The sequence below is a fragment of the Patiria miniata genome, unplaced genomic scaffold (assembly GCF_015706575.1).
Source record: "Patiria miniata isolate m_02_andy unplaced genomic scaffold, ASM1570657v1 HiC_scaffold_9, whole genome shotgun sequence".
Classification (NCBI taxonomy): domain Eukaryota; kingdom Metazoa; phylum Echinodermata; class Asteroidea; order Valvatida; family Asterinidae; genus Patiria; species Patiria miniata.
In genome coordinates this window covers 3,309,732-3,326,889 of record NW_024037076.1, presented here as the reverse complement: position 1 = coordinate 3,326,889, position 17,158 = coordinate 3,309,732, and the positions used below count along the sequence as shown (strand labels likewise).

Here is a 17,158-nt window from a genome sequence, read left to right as displayed (position 1 = left end):
TGGCCTTATGGGATACTTACCCAAGTGACTGGCTCGGTGAGTCGGTTACTTGGGCCAAGCTTGAGTAAGCACGAGAAGTCACGTGAGAGGTCAATCGAATGCTGTCGTGCTTGCACGAGTAAGCGTGGGGGAAGTAATCGAACGCACTAAAATTAAGCAAAGCTTACCTGAATAACCCTTAAGCACTGAAGAAAGATCTTTTGCTGTTAATCCCTCAACCGTTTTAAAGTACAGTATGATTTTCTCTTCAAATATGAAAAGTCTTACTTTGCAGTACTTCAAGTCTATTCCATCCCTGTGAAGCACCAGCAAGGTAGTGATGTGTACTTGGTGCAGTCCTTCTCCTGGGCCGCATAGTGCCTCTCAAGGGAGCTCTGTTCTGAGTCTCTTCCATCCCTGTGATGAAGCACCAGCAAGGTAGTGATGTATATGTACTTGATGCGGTCCTCCTCCTGAGCCGTACAGTGCTTCTCAAGAGAGCTCTGGTCTGAGTCTGTTCTAGCCGTGAGAAGCAGTCCTTCTCCTGGGCCGTATAGTGCTTCTCAAGGGAGCTCTGGTCTGAGTCTGTACCATCCCTGTGAAGCATCAGCAAGGTAGTGATGTACTTGGTGCGGTCCTTCTCCTGGGCCGTATAGTGCTTCTCAAGGGAGCTCTGGTCTGAGTCTGTTCCATCCCTTTGAAGCACCAGCAAGGTAGTGATGTACTTGGTGCGGTCCTTCTCCTGGGCCGTATAGTGCTTCTCAAGGGAGCTCTGGTCTGAGTCTGTTCCATCCCTGTGAAGCATCAGCAAGGTAGTGATGTACTTGGTGCGGTCCTTCTCCTGGGCCGTACAGTGCTTCTCAAGAGAGCTCTGGTCTGAGTCTGTTCCATCCCTGTGAAGCATCAGCAAGGTAGTGATGTACTTGGTGCGGTCCTTCTCCTGGGCCGTACAGTGCTTCTCAAGAGAGCTCTGGTCTGAGTCTGTTCCATCCCTGTGAAGCATCAGCAAGGTAGTGATGTACTTGGTGCAGTCCTTCTCCTGGGCCGTACAGTGCTTCTCAAGAGAGCTCTGGTCTGAGTCTGTTCTAGCCGTGAGAAGCAGTCCTTCTCCTGGGCCTTATAGTGCTTCTATAGTGCTTCTCAAGAGAGCTCTCTGATGTGAAGTGAGCTGGTAGATCTGCCATCACCTGGTCAAGAAATTTGAATATTGTCAATTTGGGAAAAAATGTTTGATACTGATTGAGACATTTACTTGTATTCATTATTAGCTATCCTGCAAATTCGAGTGGAACAAGGTTAAAAAAAAATAGGTTAACCAGTTTGCATCGGATAACGTGTATACAAACAAAGATTTTGCGGTATTCGTAGCGGATGCCAGATGAACAAGAATGATAGCTGAGTCCTATAAATACAGATGTCAAATTGGTTCAGAGAACTCTTAGAGTTTTTAAGAATAAATTATTGTTTCACTGAAGAAGAAGTGTCTTTGCTCCCTTATTAGTCCCATCCTTGTACATAGGATAGGATGCCTGGTTATATATCTTTGATACAAACGAATCCGGGAAATATAAATTTATAGTGACTTGGCATCATTACATCTTGCAAGGTGACAAAAGAAAGTCCTGAATAGCGCCCTCTACGCCACCTCACCCGGCCGCAGCATTACATGACAAAAACAATGAAAAAAGCCCATTGGTTTTACTTTAAACATGCCTTAGACCTTACTCCATATTTTTTATACAATTTCCTTAAAAAAAGTTAAAACATAAGTAGTAACTATCAAAGGTTATTAATATCACTCAATCTGAAAATAAAAAGAAAACAAAAATCCCCCACTTACATTATTGTCCATTCAGCCATAAAAAATTGTTGCGCGTCAATTTTGATCTGTTAAGTCAATTTCTTTTTTTCTTTAAAATTTTCTGTAGCTACAACAGTGCCCTTTAGTGCTGCACTGCCTCAAATATTTAGCACTAAGGAGCACAAGGGCAACAAGGCAAATGATAGGGCACCAAGTCAAATGATGTAAGCCCATATGAGAACTCAAACAAACAAAGCAGTACCACTTTGCTATTTTTTCCCAAGCTTGGATGGTACAGACAAAGAATATTTTTTTAAACGCATCACTAGTTTGAATACAATTTAATACCAAATTAGTGACTCTCAACAGTATAGTTAAATGTTTGTTTGATGACGGAATTTTTGTTACAAATTCCACATGGTAGTAGATTAAAAGGCGACTACAAAATACTTCAGTCTGTGTAAAAAAAAAAATAGGCGACTTGATCAAAGTTACTTATTGTACAAGTGCGATTAGGCCTAAACCTTTTTTTTCCTGAATCTTTTTCTTAAAGTTGCTAAATGAAAGCTGTAATCGCGAACAACAAATCTGTTGGTAAACACACAATTGGGTGTTAATTTGAATTTGTTGTTAGGTTTTTCAAATAGACAAACAAACGCTGTGATATAATAGCTGATTATGCTTTTTACCTCTTTACAAAAAATTGCTGATCCAAATGCGTTGCAGATAATGTTGGGATAATATTCTGGTTGTTTACAAGTTTTGTTTGGGTGGCTTGATTCGGTCGATCTTGTAGCTTGGATCATGTCCCTCGAGCCAGTACGTCAGGCTTTCACCTTTGCCCTGAAATAAAAGAAAGGAAAAAGATAAGAGATTGATTGAAACAGTTATCTCATGTTTCCTTTGAAATATGATGGACTTGAGAATTTGCAGCAGTGAAAATTGAAGGAAGGGTAGATCATTTGTCATTTGTGATTTTTTTCCCATTTGAAGCAACAAACGTGCTCAAAATCTAAAGATAAGTGCTTAACAACTACCCCAAATGATAAAAGATATTTGAATGCTGTGTTTTCAGAGGAAACAATATTCTAGGATCTCAATTTCTATTCAAAAGTTGCTGAGACACGTTTGTTCTCATTCAGCTGATTGAAGCTTTGCAATGTTGCACACTAAACCGCTGAATGAGTCATGTCAACGCGTGTGCACACCCATTCACAGATTAGTCCGATCACAAACCAACTAAACAAAAACTTCAAAAAAATGTGTCGTTTGACACACTATTTAGAAATGGCCTTCTTTTATTGTGTTCTTCACAATGACAACATGTAATGCCAGAGAGAATAATTTCACAGGCAGTCCGACTAGCTGTACTAAGGGTTGTTTTTCTATTTTTATAGTAATTTTCCTACTTGGGTCTCGATCCTTTGTGGCTGGACTCTGATGTTCTCATAGAGCTATATTAAAGTACAATACTTGTGATGTACTTGTGACTAGACTTGTGATATATGCTTGTGACTGGACCTGTGATGTACCTGTGACTAGACTTGTGATGTACTTGTGACTGGACTTGTGATTTACTTATGACTGGACTTGTGATGTACTTGTGACTGGACTTGTGATGTACTTGCCACCAGACTTGAGATGAACTTGTGACTGGACTTGTGATATACTTGTGACTGGACTTGTGATTTACTTGTGACTAAACTTGTGATATACTTGGACTCGACTTGTGATGTACTTGCCACCAGACTTGTGATGTACTTGTGAACAGACTAGTGATGTACTTGTGACTGGGCTTATGATGCACTTGTGACTAGACTTGTGATGTCCTTGTGACTAAACTTGTGATGTTCTTGTGACTAGACTTGTGATGTACTTGTGACTGGACTTGTGATGTTCCTGTGACTGGACTTGTGATGTACTTGTGACTATAGACTTGTAATGTACTTGTGGCTGGACTTGTGATGTACTTGTGGCTGGACTTGTAATGTACTTGTGGCTGGACTTGTGATGTACTTGTGACTAGACTTGTGATGTACTTGTGATTGGACTTGTGATGTACTTGTGACTAGACTTGTAATGTACTTGTGGCTGGACTTGTGATGTACCTGTGACTAAACTTGTAATGTACTTGAGACTGGACTTGTGATGTACTTGTGACTAGACTTGTAATGTACTTGTGACTAGACTTGTAATGTACTTGTGGCTGGACTTGTAATGTACTTGTGGCTGGACTTGTGATGTACTTGTGGCTGGACTTGTGATGTACTTGTGACTAGACTTGTGATGTACTTGTGGCTGGACTTGTGATGTACTTGTCACTAGACTTGTAATGTACTTGTGGCTGGACTTGTGATGTCCTTGTGACTAGACTTGTGATGTACTTGTGACTAGACTTGTGATGTACTTGTGACTGGACTTGTGATGTACTTGTGACTGGACTTGTAATGTACTTGTGACTAGACTTGTAATGTACTTGTGACTAGACTTGTGATGTACTTGTGACTAAACTTGTGATGTACTTGTGGCTGGACTTGTGATGTACTTGTGACTAGACTTGTGATGTACTTGTGACTGGACTTGTGATGTTCCTGTGACTGGACTTGTGATGTACTTGTGACTTAACTTGTAATGTACTTGTGGCTGGACTTGTGATGTACTTGTGACTAGACTTGTAATGTACTTGTGACTGGACTTGTAATGTACTTGTGACTGGACTTGTAATGTACTTGTGACTAGACTTGTAATGTACTTGTGACTGGACTTGTAATGTACTTGTGACTAGACTTGTAATGTACTTGTGACTAGACTTGTAATGTACTTGTGACTGGACTTGTGATGTACTTGTGGCTGGACTTGTAATGTACTTGTGACTAGACTTGTAATGTACTTGTGACTGGACTTGTGATGTCCTTGTGACTAGACTTGTGATGTACTTGTGGCTGGACTTGTGATGTACTTGTGACTAGACTTGTAATGTACTTGTGACTGGACTTGTGATGTACTTGTGACTAGACTTGTAATGTACTTGTGACTGGACTTGTAATGTACTTGTGACTAGACTTGTAATGTACTTGTGACTAGACTTGTGATGTCCTTGTGACTAGACTTGTGATGTACTTGTGGCTGGACTTGTAATGTACTTGTGACTGGACTTGTGATGTACTTGTGGCTGGACTTGTAATGTACTTGTGACTAGACTTGTGATGTCCTTGTGACTAGACTTGTGATGTACTTGTGACTTAACTTGTAATGTACTTGTGACTGGACTTGTGATGTACTTGTGGCTGGACTTGTAATGTACTTGTGACTGGACTTGTGATGTACTTGTGACTAGACTTGTAATGTACTTGTGACTAGACTTGTGATGTCCTTGTGACTGGACTTGTGATATACTTGTGACTGGACTTGTAATGTACTTGTGGCTGGACTTGTAATGTACTTGTGACTAGACTTGTAATGTACTTGTGGCTGGACTTGTGATGTACTTGTGACTAGACTTGTAATGTACTTGTGACTAGACTTGTGATGTACTTGTGACTAGACTTGTGATGTACTTGTGACTGGACTTGTAATGTACTTGTGGCTGGACTTGTAATGTACTTGTGGCTGGACTTGTGATGTACTTGTGACTAGACTTGTGATGTACTTGTGACTGGACTTGTGATGTACTTGTGACTAGACTTGTAATGTACTTGTGGCTGGACTTGTGATGTACCTGTGACTAAACTTGTAATGTACTTGAGACTGGACTTGTGATGTACTTGTGACTAGACTTGTAATGTACTTGTGGCTGGACTTGTGAAGTACTTGTGACTAGACTTGTAATGTACTTGTGACTGGACTTGTGATGTACTTGTGGCTGGACTTGTGATGTACTTGTGGCTGGACTTGTAATGTACTTATGACTAGACTTGTGATGTACTTGTGACTAGACTTGTAATGTACTTGTGGCTGGACTTGTGAAGTACTTGTGACTAGACTTGTAATGTACTTGTGGCTGGACTTGTGATGTACCTGTGACTAAACTTGTAATGTACTTGAGACTGGACTTGTAATGTACTTGTGGCTGGACTTGTGAAGTACTTGTGACTAGACTTGTGATGTACTTGTGGCTGGACTTGTAATGTACTTATGACTAGACTTGTGATGTACTTATGACTAGACTTGTGATGTACTTGTGACTAGACTTGTAATGTACTTGTGACTGGACTTGTAATGTACTTGTGACTGGACTTGTAATGTACTTGTGACTAGACTTGTAATGTACTTGTGACTGGACTTGTAATGTACTTGTGACTAGACTTGTAATGTACTTGTGACTAGACTTGTAATGTACTTGTGACTGGACTTGTGATGTACTTGTGGCTGGACTTGTAATGTACTTGTGACTAGACTTGTAATGTACTTGTGACTGGACTTGTGATGTACTTGTGACTAGACTTGTGATGTACTTGTGGCTGGACTTGTGATGTACTTGTCACTAGACTTGTAATGTACTTGTGGCTGGACTTGTGATGTCCTTGTGACTAGACTTGTGATGTACTTGTGACTAGACTTGTGATGTACTTGTGACTGGACTTGTGATGTACTTGTGACTGGACTTGTAATGTACTTGTGACTAGACTTGTAATGTACTTGTGACTAGACTTGTGATGTACTTGTGACTAGACTTGTGATGTACTTGTGGCTGGACTTGTGATGTACTTGTGACTAGACTTGTGATGTACTTGTGACTGGACTTGTGATGTTCCTGTGACTGGACTTGTGATGTACTTGTGACTTAACTTGTAATGTACTTGTGGCTGGACTTGTGATGTACTTGTGACTAGACTTGTAATGTACTTGTGACTGGACTTGTAATGTACTTGTGACTGGACTTGTAATGTACTTGTGACTAGACTTGTAATGTACTTGTGACTGGACTTGTAATGTACTTGTGACTAGACTTGTAATGTACTTGTGACTAGACTTGTAATGTACTTGTGACTGGACTTGTGATGTACTTGTGGCTGGACTTGTAATGTACTTGTGACTAGACTTGTAATGTACTTGTGACTGGACTTGTGATGTCCTTGTGACTAGACTTGTGATGTACTTGTGGCTGGACTTGTGATGTACTTGTGACTAGACTTGTAATGTACTTGTGACTGGACTTGTGATGTACTTGTGACTAGACTTGTAATGTACTTGTGACTGGACTTGTAATGTACTTGTGACTAGACTTGTAATGTACTTGTGACTAGACTTGTGATGTCCTTGTGACTAGACTTGTGATGTACTTGTGGCTGGACTTGTAATGTACTTGTGACTGGACTTGTGATGTACTTGTGGCTGGACTTGTAATGTACTTGTGACTAGACTTGTGATGTCCTTGTGACTAGACTTGTGATGTACTTGTGACTTAACTTGTAATGTACTTGTGACTGGACTTGTGATGTACTTGTGGCTGGACTTGTAATGTACTTGTGACTGGACTTGTGATGTACTTGTGACTAGACTTGTAATGTACTTGTGACTAGACTTGTGATGTCCTTGTGACTGGACTTGTGATATACTTGTGACTGGACTTGTAATGTACTTGTGGCTGGACTTGTAATGTACTTGTGACTAGACTTGTAATGTACTTGTGGCTGGACTTGTGATGTACTTGTGACTAGACTTGTAATGTACTTGTGACTAGACTTGTGATGTACTTGTGACTAGACTTGTGATGTACTTGTGACTGGACTTGTAATGTACTTGTGGCTGGACTTGTAATGTACTTGTGGCTGGACTTGTGATGTACTTGTGACTAGACTTGTGATGTACTTGTGACTGGACTTGTGATGTACTTGTGACTAGACTTGTAATGTACTTGTGGCTGGACTTGTGATGTACCTGTGACTAAACTTGTAATGTACTTGAGACTGGACTTGTGATGTACTTGTGACTAGACTTGTAATGTACTTGTGGCTGGACTTGTGAAGTACTTGTGACTAGACTTGTAATGTACTTGTGACTGGACTTGTGATGTACTTGTGGCTGGACTTGTGATGTACTTGTGGCTGGACTTGTAATGTACTTATGACTAGACTTGTGATGTACTTGTGACTAGACTTGTAATGTACTTGTGGCTGGACTTGTGAAGTACTTGTGACTAGACTTGTAATGTACTTGTGGCTGGACTTGTGATGTACCTGTGACTAAACTTGTAATGTACTTGAGACTGGACTTGTAATGTACTTGTGGCTGGACTTGTGAAGTACTTGTGACTAGACTTGTGATGTACTTGTGGCTGGACTTGTAATGTACTTATGACTAGACTTGTGATGTACTTATGACTAGACTTGTGATGTACTTGTGACTAGACTTGTAATGTACTTGTGGCTGGACTTGTGATATCCTTGCGACTAGACTTGTAATGTACTTGTGACTGGACTTGTGAAGTACTTGTGACTAGACTTGTAATGTACTTGTGGCTGGACTTGTGATGTACTTGTGACTAAACTTGTGACTAGACTTGTGATGTACTTGTGACTGGGCTTATGATGCATGTGTGACTAGACTTGTGATGTACTTGTAACTGGACTTATGATGTACTTGTTACTGGACTTATGATGTACTTGTGACTGGACTTGTGATGTACTTTTGCCTGGACTTGTTATGTACTTGTGATGTACTTGTGAATGAACTTGTGACTGGACTTGTGATGTACGTGTGACTAGACTTATAATGTACTTGTGACTGAAATTGTAATGTGCTTGTGACTAGACTAATGATGTACTTGTGACTAGACTTGTAATGCACTTGTGACTAGACTTATGATGCACTTGTGACTGGACTTGTGATGTACTTGTGACTGGACTTGTGATTTACTTGTGACTGGACTTGTGATGTACTTGTGACTAGATTTGTGATGTTCTTGTGACTGGACTTGTGATGTACTTGTGACTGGACTTGTGATGTACTTGTGATTTATCAATCTTAAGTATCTCGACCACAAGCAAAGACAATGATCTTACCTGAGTGAATACCGATGAGGAGTTTGAGTTTCTCATCTTGTCAGTTTGTGTGGCATGATCAACTATCAACGCCCTGCAGGAGATGCCATGCAGCGGAGACAATCATACCAGCATGACGGCTGCCATTACGGATCAGTAGGCAAGAGACCAACATGTAGGCATCGTCGATGCTTTCAACCTTGGCAAGATGTTATTATTTAACACTGGTTAATTTTGCTTTCAGACATTATAATAGAACATACATATTTGCGTGGTTTTTGCCTGAACTAGTAACCATGGTAGCATCAACTTAACCTCTGAGTGATTGTCATGACTACGCCTGCGAACAGCCGAGTAATGTTGACAATGATAATGCAAGTGACTTTTTGTAATGATATCACCGCACCCACAGATTCTGTGTTTTTCAGTGGCCGAGAGTGTGCATCACATAGTATTTGCTATTTTCCGTCTACATGTTCATGGCTAAAAGGACTATGGCACCTTCCATTTTAATACTGACTACTTTGAGTGGCATAATCAAACTACCGGTAGCCTCCTAGACCTGTTTTATAATGCCACTTGAAGCAGTCAATATGCAAGACTACAAATTATAAGCATAGCTTGTAAAGTACTCTGAAAGTAAAACAGATCTAAGATGGTAGAATCAAGCCAAGCAGTAACGGGTAAGGTGCTTTCTGTCAATGTATTGTTGATCATTTCATGTTTGCATATTAACCATAATAAATGAACCTGGATAAGTGTACTAAGTATAATCTATTGCAAGTACCCTTTAAAATAACTTCCTGTGATATGGCACGTTTGGCTTAACCAGTTCACATCAGACAATGTGAATACACGCAAGGTTTTGCAGTAATCGGAATGGATGATGGATAAACACGCAACAAGCGAGGCCTAAAATGTCTGTCAGTGGCCGGCTTGCAGCGAGCTACCCGTAGATGACAGCCTGAAGCCGTCTGGCATCCAGATTCATGAAAACAATCCCAAGTCTTGGTCTGGTCAATGTCAAAATAGTCCAGCGCGAACTGGTTAAAACAATCTGCTGGGTCATATGGAATATTTACCTTGTAGACGTCATAGTTGGAAATGATGGCGTCGAACAGCGTGTTCAAGGCATTCAACAAGTTAACAACCTGGAAAGTTAAGAGCAAGATGTAAAGGGTAATCCTGGTGACACTATTGGTTTGCAATAATCTGAGTAGACAATTTGATCAAATTTGAGTGCATTTTTGATAATAGTATACGTTTTTAACTTAAACCGCCTTTGAGAATATAATTGAAAAGTATTAAGCCCTAGGTGCATGTTTATCTAGGCTGATTATAAAGATTACGTGCACGAACAGTAGATTGTCCCTTTTTGACAACTTTTGAGAGCCCTAGTTGGAGAGACACATTGCGTGTACCGTACTAGTGCCCGCGCATATGGCGTGAAATACACAAGATTAATTTTATTCTGGATTTGCACAAATCCAGAGCTTCTTCGCGTGAGCATCAGGTACAATGCATTCAAATGTAAAAATAACTAGAGATTTGCGTTTGTTGAGTTACAAACGCAGGGTGATCGGGTGACATTTTCATAGAAACGTGCCCAGTGTACTTGTGAATATCGTAACAGAAAGAGGATCACAAAATTTCACCCTCTGAGAAGTATGATTTGTTTTATTTTTGGAGAAAAAAATCGTTTGGAGTCTGATAAATTTGAGTTTAGAAAATGTAATATGTAGAAATACATGGAATTTCCGGTTTCATAAATTATAAATTAAAATACGCAAACTGAATACTGATTTAGTTAAGAGAAAATACATGTTCATCTATAAGTAAAAAGAATTTGTGAAAATAAAGGAATTGTAATGAATGTTGAAGTGTTTGTATTATTAAATATTTTTGTGACGTCACATTATTGTTAAAGTGTAATCTACACTTTACTCGGTACATTTTTTACAAATCGACATCAACAATTAATCCCATGAACCGTTTGGAAGAAATTTGGTTCGTTTTGATTTTGATCAGGGTCGATATAATTATGTGCAAAGTTAAAAGTTCATGAAGTACATAAAGTACAAACATAGTGGACACGGATTAAATGACGAATTTAAATTTAAAGAAAAGAAAACTGATCGTTTTTTCACTTCTCTGTAGTACAATAACTTCCAGTCGAATGTTGTCACGATTCTGAAACCTTCCAAATTTCTCCAAAGGTTGTAAACAGAATTAATATCTAGAGGCAATTTTGTAAAATTGTAACGAATGGTTTTTAAATTCAAACATTCCATCTATAGATCTTTTGACGTACCGCTAGAGGTCGCCCTTTCATGTAATTACGTCATCACGCCAATGTTTGTGTTGGACATTCCTCACTAAATATTTGCGTAATTTATATAACTGTAGCAAAATGATTCCATCTTCAAGTTATATTTAATTATCATTGCACTTCCAGTTACACCGGAAGTAAAGGTCAAATGGTTTGCGCCTGGGAATAAAATTGCCAGTGGCAATGTCTGAAACAACAAAAAATGAGAACGCTACTCTGTTCCAATATAAAGTTATAAATCATTAAAAGTAAGCTCTCAAGTAACCCGCTTGTAATTTGATACCAGGTGATGTCATGATGATGCCACAATTCCTTTCACATCTTCGGACCAGGGTTCAAGTTCCATCTAGGTTTTATCAGCATCACGTGAACAGTTTGGAAAAGATGTGGTTCGTTTTGATTTTGAGGCTTCTGTCTGTAATTTAAATTCACCCAACTTTGACCTTCCAGTAGCCCGGAAGTAAAGGCCAAGCGAGTTTACGTACATTTAGGAGAAAACCCACTGAGAATTATTGTCCAGAAAAAAAACCCAAAGAATCATTCTTACCATTTAAAAAAGGTGATCGGGTCGTACCCAATCAAAAAGTCCCCAAAAAATTTCGTGTGATGAACTCCTGCTTTTGACAGATTTTCCACTTTTTTTCTGTTTTAGTTTTATTGAGCTCAGCATAAAAATCGGGCAAGAAAGATCTTTTGCTGTTAATCCCTCGACCGTTTTAAAGTACAGTTTGAGCATTTTCTCTTCAAATATGAAAAAGTCTTACTTTGCAGTACTTCGAGTCTGTTCCATCCCTGTGAAGCACCAGCAAGGTCGTGATGTACTTGGAGCGGTCCTTCTCCTGGGCCGCATAGTGCTTCTCAAGGGAGCTCTGTTCTGAGTCTCTTCCATCCCTGCGAGGCACCAGCAAGGTAGTGATGTGTACTTGGAGCGGTCCTTCTCCTGGGCCGTATAGTGCTTCTCAAGGGAGCTCTGTTCTGAGTCTCTTCCATCCCTGCGAAGCACCAGCAAGGTAGTGATGTACTTGGTGCAGTCCTTCTCCTGGGCCGCATAGTGCTTCTCAAGGGAGCTCTGTTCTGAGTCTCTTCCATCCCTGTGATGAAGCACCAGCAAGGTGTAGTGATGTGTACTTGGTGCGGTCCTACTCTTGGGCCATATAGTGCTTCTCAAGGGAGCTCTGGTCTGAGTCTGTTCTCGCTGTGAGGAGCAGTCCTTCTCCTGGGCCTTATAGTGCCTCTATAGTGCTTCTCAAGAGAGCTCTTTGATGTGAAGAGAGCTGGTAGAACTGCCATCACCTGGTCAAGAAATTTCAATATTGTCAATTTGGGAAAAATGTTTGATACTGCTGTCTGGTGCCAGACGACGGCTGAGTTACATTAGTAATTCTGCATTGTCATTGGTCAATTCACAACGGGTAATGCATAATGCATGTCTACCAAATCGGTAGACAAAATGTAAGGAAAAACATAAGCATTCTCCACGAGATGGTAAAGGCCCTCGCGGCTTTGCCACTCGTGCTAGTCTTTTTACGTGTCAGCATCTGGGGTGCCTCACGTGTCCGGGTAGGTGCGTGGGACTTGACTAAAGGCTACACACTGCGTGACTGACAGCTAACGAGTCAGCATGCTTGCCTGTTACCATTGCCATGGTATGTTGGAATTTAGTTACACTCAAACGTGTACAAACCAGCCTCCAAACTTTGCTCTGGAAATTGTATGAAAAGTGGACGCCTAAATAAGGGTTATTTTGCTATTTGCTTGTAACAAAGCGAGTGTGCATCCAAAGCATTTAAACTAGCAACAAAGTCTGTATGTGAAAATAGAAAAAAAAATCCAAGAATTGTCTGTATAACTCAGCTCTGTGAATTATAATTGATCCATCAGTCTTTAGTGATCTGTCAATAATAAGTAAAGCCTCTGTGATCCACTCTCATTTTTTAACGATAATTTTAAATAGTTTTACACTCAGTTTTAATCAGCAATGTCTTATCTTAGCAATCTTTAGAAGTCTGTTAATGATAATGAATAATTTCTCCCGTTTTGATTTGTACCTTTTAATTTACAATTTAAAGATGTATTGATTGTATTTTAATTAGTTTTTAACTAAAAAACACATTGTAAATTTGAATGTTTTCAGCCTATGACCTGCTTTTAATTCAAATAAATAAACCATAATAATAATACATGTAATAATAATAATAATAATAAAAACTCAATTAAGTCCAGTTAAGAAATGGGGGAGTTTATGTACAGCCTGGGCTGACAAGTACATTTGTATTTTCCAGTTTTCGAGCTGAATTTGATGATAGCTGAGTCCTATAAATACTGATTGGCAAATTGGCATGGTTCCGAGAACTCTTGGAGTTTTTAAGAATGAATTCTTGTTTCACTGAAGAAAAAGCGTCTAAAAAAATTGCTCCCTTATTAGTCGCATCCTTGTAGATAGGATAGGAGGCCTGGTTGTACATATCTGTGATACAAACGAATCCGAGAAATATAAATTTATTGTGACTTGGCATCATTACATCTTGCAAGGTGACAGAAGAAAGTCATGAATAGCGCCCTCTACCCAACCTCACCCTGCCACAGCATTACATGACAAAAACAATGAAACAAGCCCATTGGTTTTACTTTAAACATGCTTTAGACCTTACTCCATATTTTTTATACTATTTCCTTAAAATATAAGTAGTGACATATCAAAGGTTATTAATATCACTCAAGCTGAAAATAAAAAAGAAAACAAAAATCCCCCACTTGCATTATTCTCAATTAGGCCCTCAAAAAAATAGTCGTGCGTCAATTTTGATCTATTGCATCATTTCTTTAACATTTTCCACAGTAGCTACAACAGCGCCTTTTATTGCTGCACCGCCTCAATTTTTTAGCACCAACACAAGGGCACCAAGGCAAATGATAGGGCACCAAGGCAAAGGATGAAACACCATATGAGAACTCAAACAAGCAAAACAGGACCACTTTGTCTGTACAATCCAAGCTTGGGGAAAAAATTGCAAAGAATATTTTTTGAAACGCATCACTACATCAATTCCAGAACTTTGGTCTGACCAGATAGAGACCCACTATTTTTTTATTTTTTTGGCTGTGCACAATTCTGTCTCATGTTGGATGAATGCCCCATACATGTATATTATATTGAGAGTCCCAAATTTTCGGACTACATGTAGGTATGAACCAAATACTCCTCAATTCCAACTAGGATAACTGAGATTACAACTTGAAATAAAAAGGAATCGAACTTAAAAAGAAACAAGCAGTAGGATCTGAACCAAAGACTTTTCAATTCATTCAAGGATAACTAAGGCTACACCTTGAAACAAAAGAGGAATTGAACCAAGGTCAAGCCCATACAGGACTCAAACTCGCTACTTACCTTATCATCAATGGTGTCAATCTTAGTCAGCACAACTCCGTCAATCAGTGGAGGTTGATCCATGTCTCAATGGTGTGCTCGACTGATTGCCTGGTCCACTGCTTCGTTACCACCCAAATAACTCCCCAACCAAGAGAACTGGTTGGTTGATTTTTATCACCTGTTTGAGCAAAAATAACAGTAATCATAAGAAAATGAGACATTTTCTGTCTTTGTGCAGTTCTCTCTTGAAGGCGTTATGTTAAAAATTACCAAATTCAAAAAGGTGTCATTACATTGAGAGAAGTCTGCTTAAGGTTGACAACATCATTTTTTAGAAATAAAAAAATTCTTGATTCTAATTTTGATCAAAACAAAACAGGGGCCCTACACTATACATGATCGCCAAAATGATGATACTGATAGACAACATAAATCTAGGACTGCATGCACTGAGAAACATTCCCAATTGTGTTAGGAAAAATAACTCAGCAATTTTTCTTGACTCTCATTCATGTCCATAGACTTTATACACACACCCACACACCCCCACACACACACTATCGCAGAAGTGGCATCAGCCATCACTGCATCAGGTTGCAACATTTTTTTCCAGTGAGGCAAAAACTGACAAGTGACATTGTTAAGGGAATTTTTCTACCTTGGAAAGTTGGTTGACTTCCCCCTGCACCACCGTCATGACATTGGCTCAACCAACAACAGAAGATAATCAAGCCCACGTGAAGGTTTGCTGGCGATCGTGAATTGTAGGCCCCCTGTTTTGTTTTGATCAAATTAGTCAAAAATGTTTTTTTGCGCAAAAATCACCTTTATAATAAACGCAGTGGCTATTGTTACGGCAGCCGTAACGCATTTCCCATTTACTATCGTTACGGTAGACTGCAACTTTTATAAAAACATGAGAAGAAAATATAAAAATTAGAAGGAAAAAAGTGAATTTGAACGTTATGAAATTCGGACTTTATTTCCCTTTTAAAAAAAATCCTCCAAAGCCTTAAGTTAGAAAATGAAAAATAATTCGAGTGCAAAACTGAGATGCGAACCCGCAACTTCGCGGTGCAAAATCCTACCCTCTATCGACTGAGCTGTCGCACTGCACTGCTCGCTAAAACATCGTAGGGAAACAAATAATTATATACCTGCGTGCGTATCAAAAAAGGATCGTAGAGGGCGCTAAACAACGGCTGACGTAACGATAGCCACTTCGTATAATCAAAAGCAGGCGATCGCCGGTTTGCTAGACATACGTACGCAGGTACTCAGCAAAGTCCACTTGATGTTAACGCTGAATATATTCCAAAGGAACGGAGTGACGGAGGTAACTTGTACACCATGTCTTCAGTCCTATGAATATTAACGAGAATTATGATAATGAAATATGAGAATGAAACTGGAGTGGAAGGGTCTCGACCAAAGTAAGACCCATGATAAACGCAGACAAGTAAACAAACTGCACACCAGCCACCTGCGTGTAACCGCGTTTGATGGCGCCCTCAATATTGAGGGCGCCAAACACGTTTCATTGACTGCGCAAACCACCCACAGACATTATAAACGCACAAACCAAGCTGTGTAGAAAACATCCCATACATGTATCTGTTTCCCCAAGGGCGGATTCAGAACACATTTTTTTTGGGGGGGGGGGGGGGGGGGGGAGGGGGCCAAAAAAATTGGTCCCCCAAAAAGTGGGTCAAAAAATTACGGCTTGGGGCTCGGGGCCCGCTAAGGGCCCCGAAAAACTTTTGGATTCTAGATGTGGTGTGATCTGAGGGAATTCCTGACCACTTTAACCAATGCTTTTTGAGGAAAAGATGGTGGTGTACTCATTGCCTGCCTTTATTGCGACGTCACATCAAAAAAAAAAAAAAAAAATTGGTTTTTTTTTTGGGGGGGGGCATGGTCCCCTTTGCTCCCCCCTCCTGGATCCGCCCATTAAGTTGTAAGTTCAGCGAGTGGTCTGTCTTGATGTCTTACATAAGGAGATTAAATTTCGTGAGAAACCGTCAAACAACTGAAAAATTTCTTTCGAGAAAGGGCGCGCTGCATAATTCTACCTCCATGATAAGGCCCCCCCCAAAAAATATCAATCTCTGGTCAGCGCGCGTCGATTTTAAGCATGCGCGTCAACCTTTTTTTCCCCAAATTAACACGGAAGCTACAACAGCGCCCTCTTTTGCTGCCCCTCCTCAAATTTTGTGTACCAAGGAGCACCAAGCAATGGGGAAATTGCACCAAGGCAAATGATAAAGGGCACCAAGGCAAATTATGGAGAACACCAATGTATAATGAGGACACAAAAAGCAAAATAGTACCCACCTTGTCTGTACCGTAAGCTTTAAAAAAAATAAAAATTAAATTAAAAATAAATAAAACCCGCGTCGCCGCGTCAATTCCGGAACTTCGGTCTGAGACGACTAATTTTTTTTTTGGCCTAAAACTAGCCCCATAAATGTGGCCTATTTACTGGACTGCCTCCGTAAACATAGGCCACACATCCACATGTACAAAAATCGTGTCGACGGAGCCAAATTTTGATTTTCACATTTAGGCTTAGTTTGTAGGGTTTTTTTGCTTTAGAAGCATACTCACCCTCTTTACAGGCTAATCAGAAAGTGCTGCCTTTTTCAGATGTCTAATTTTTGTGAAATTTCATGTTGAAATTTTGATACGCAAAC

At 39.8% G+C, this 17,158-nt stretch overlaps 2 long non-coding RNA genes across 3 annotated transcripts; both read right to left on the bottom strand.

The window, feature by feature from the left end:
- Nucleotides 1-1,104: 1,104 nt before the first annotated feature.
- LOC119719888 lies at nucleotides 1,105-11,896 on the bottom strand. Its single transcript, XR_005270013.1, has 5 exons — nucleotides 11,857-11,896; nucleotides 9,846-9,914; nucleotides 8,785-8,962; nucleotides 2,470-2,623; nucleotides 1,105-1,166 (listed from the first exon to the last, which is right to left on the bottom strand). It is a non-coding gene; the product is annotated as an uncharacterized LOC119719888 (long non-coding RNA).
- Nucleotides 11,897-12,276: 380 nt separating this feature from the next.
- Nucleotides 12,277-16,108, bottom strand: LOC119720041. Of its 2 annotated transcripts, none has more exons than XR_005270046.1 (3): nucleotides 15,735-16,108; nucleotides 14,484-14,643; nucleotides 12,277-12,385 (listed from the first exon to the last, which is right to left on the bottom strand). It is a non-coding gene; the product is annotated as an uncharacterized LOC119720041 (long non-coding RNA). The 2 variants fall into 2 exon arrangements; XR_005270047.1 differs by lacking the exon at nucleotides 15,735-16,108 and adding an exon at nucleotides 15,623-15,728.
- Between the last annotated feature and the right edge of the window lie 1,050 nt (nucleotides 16,109-17,158).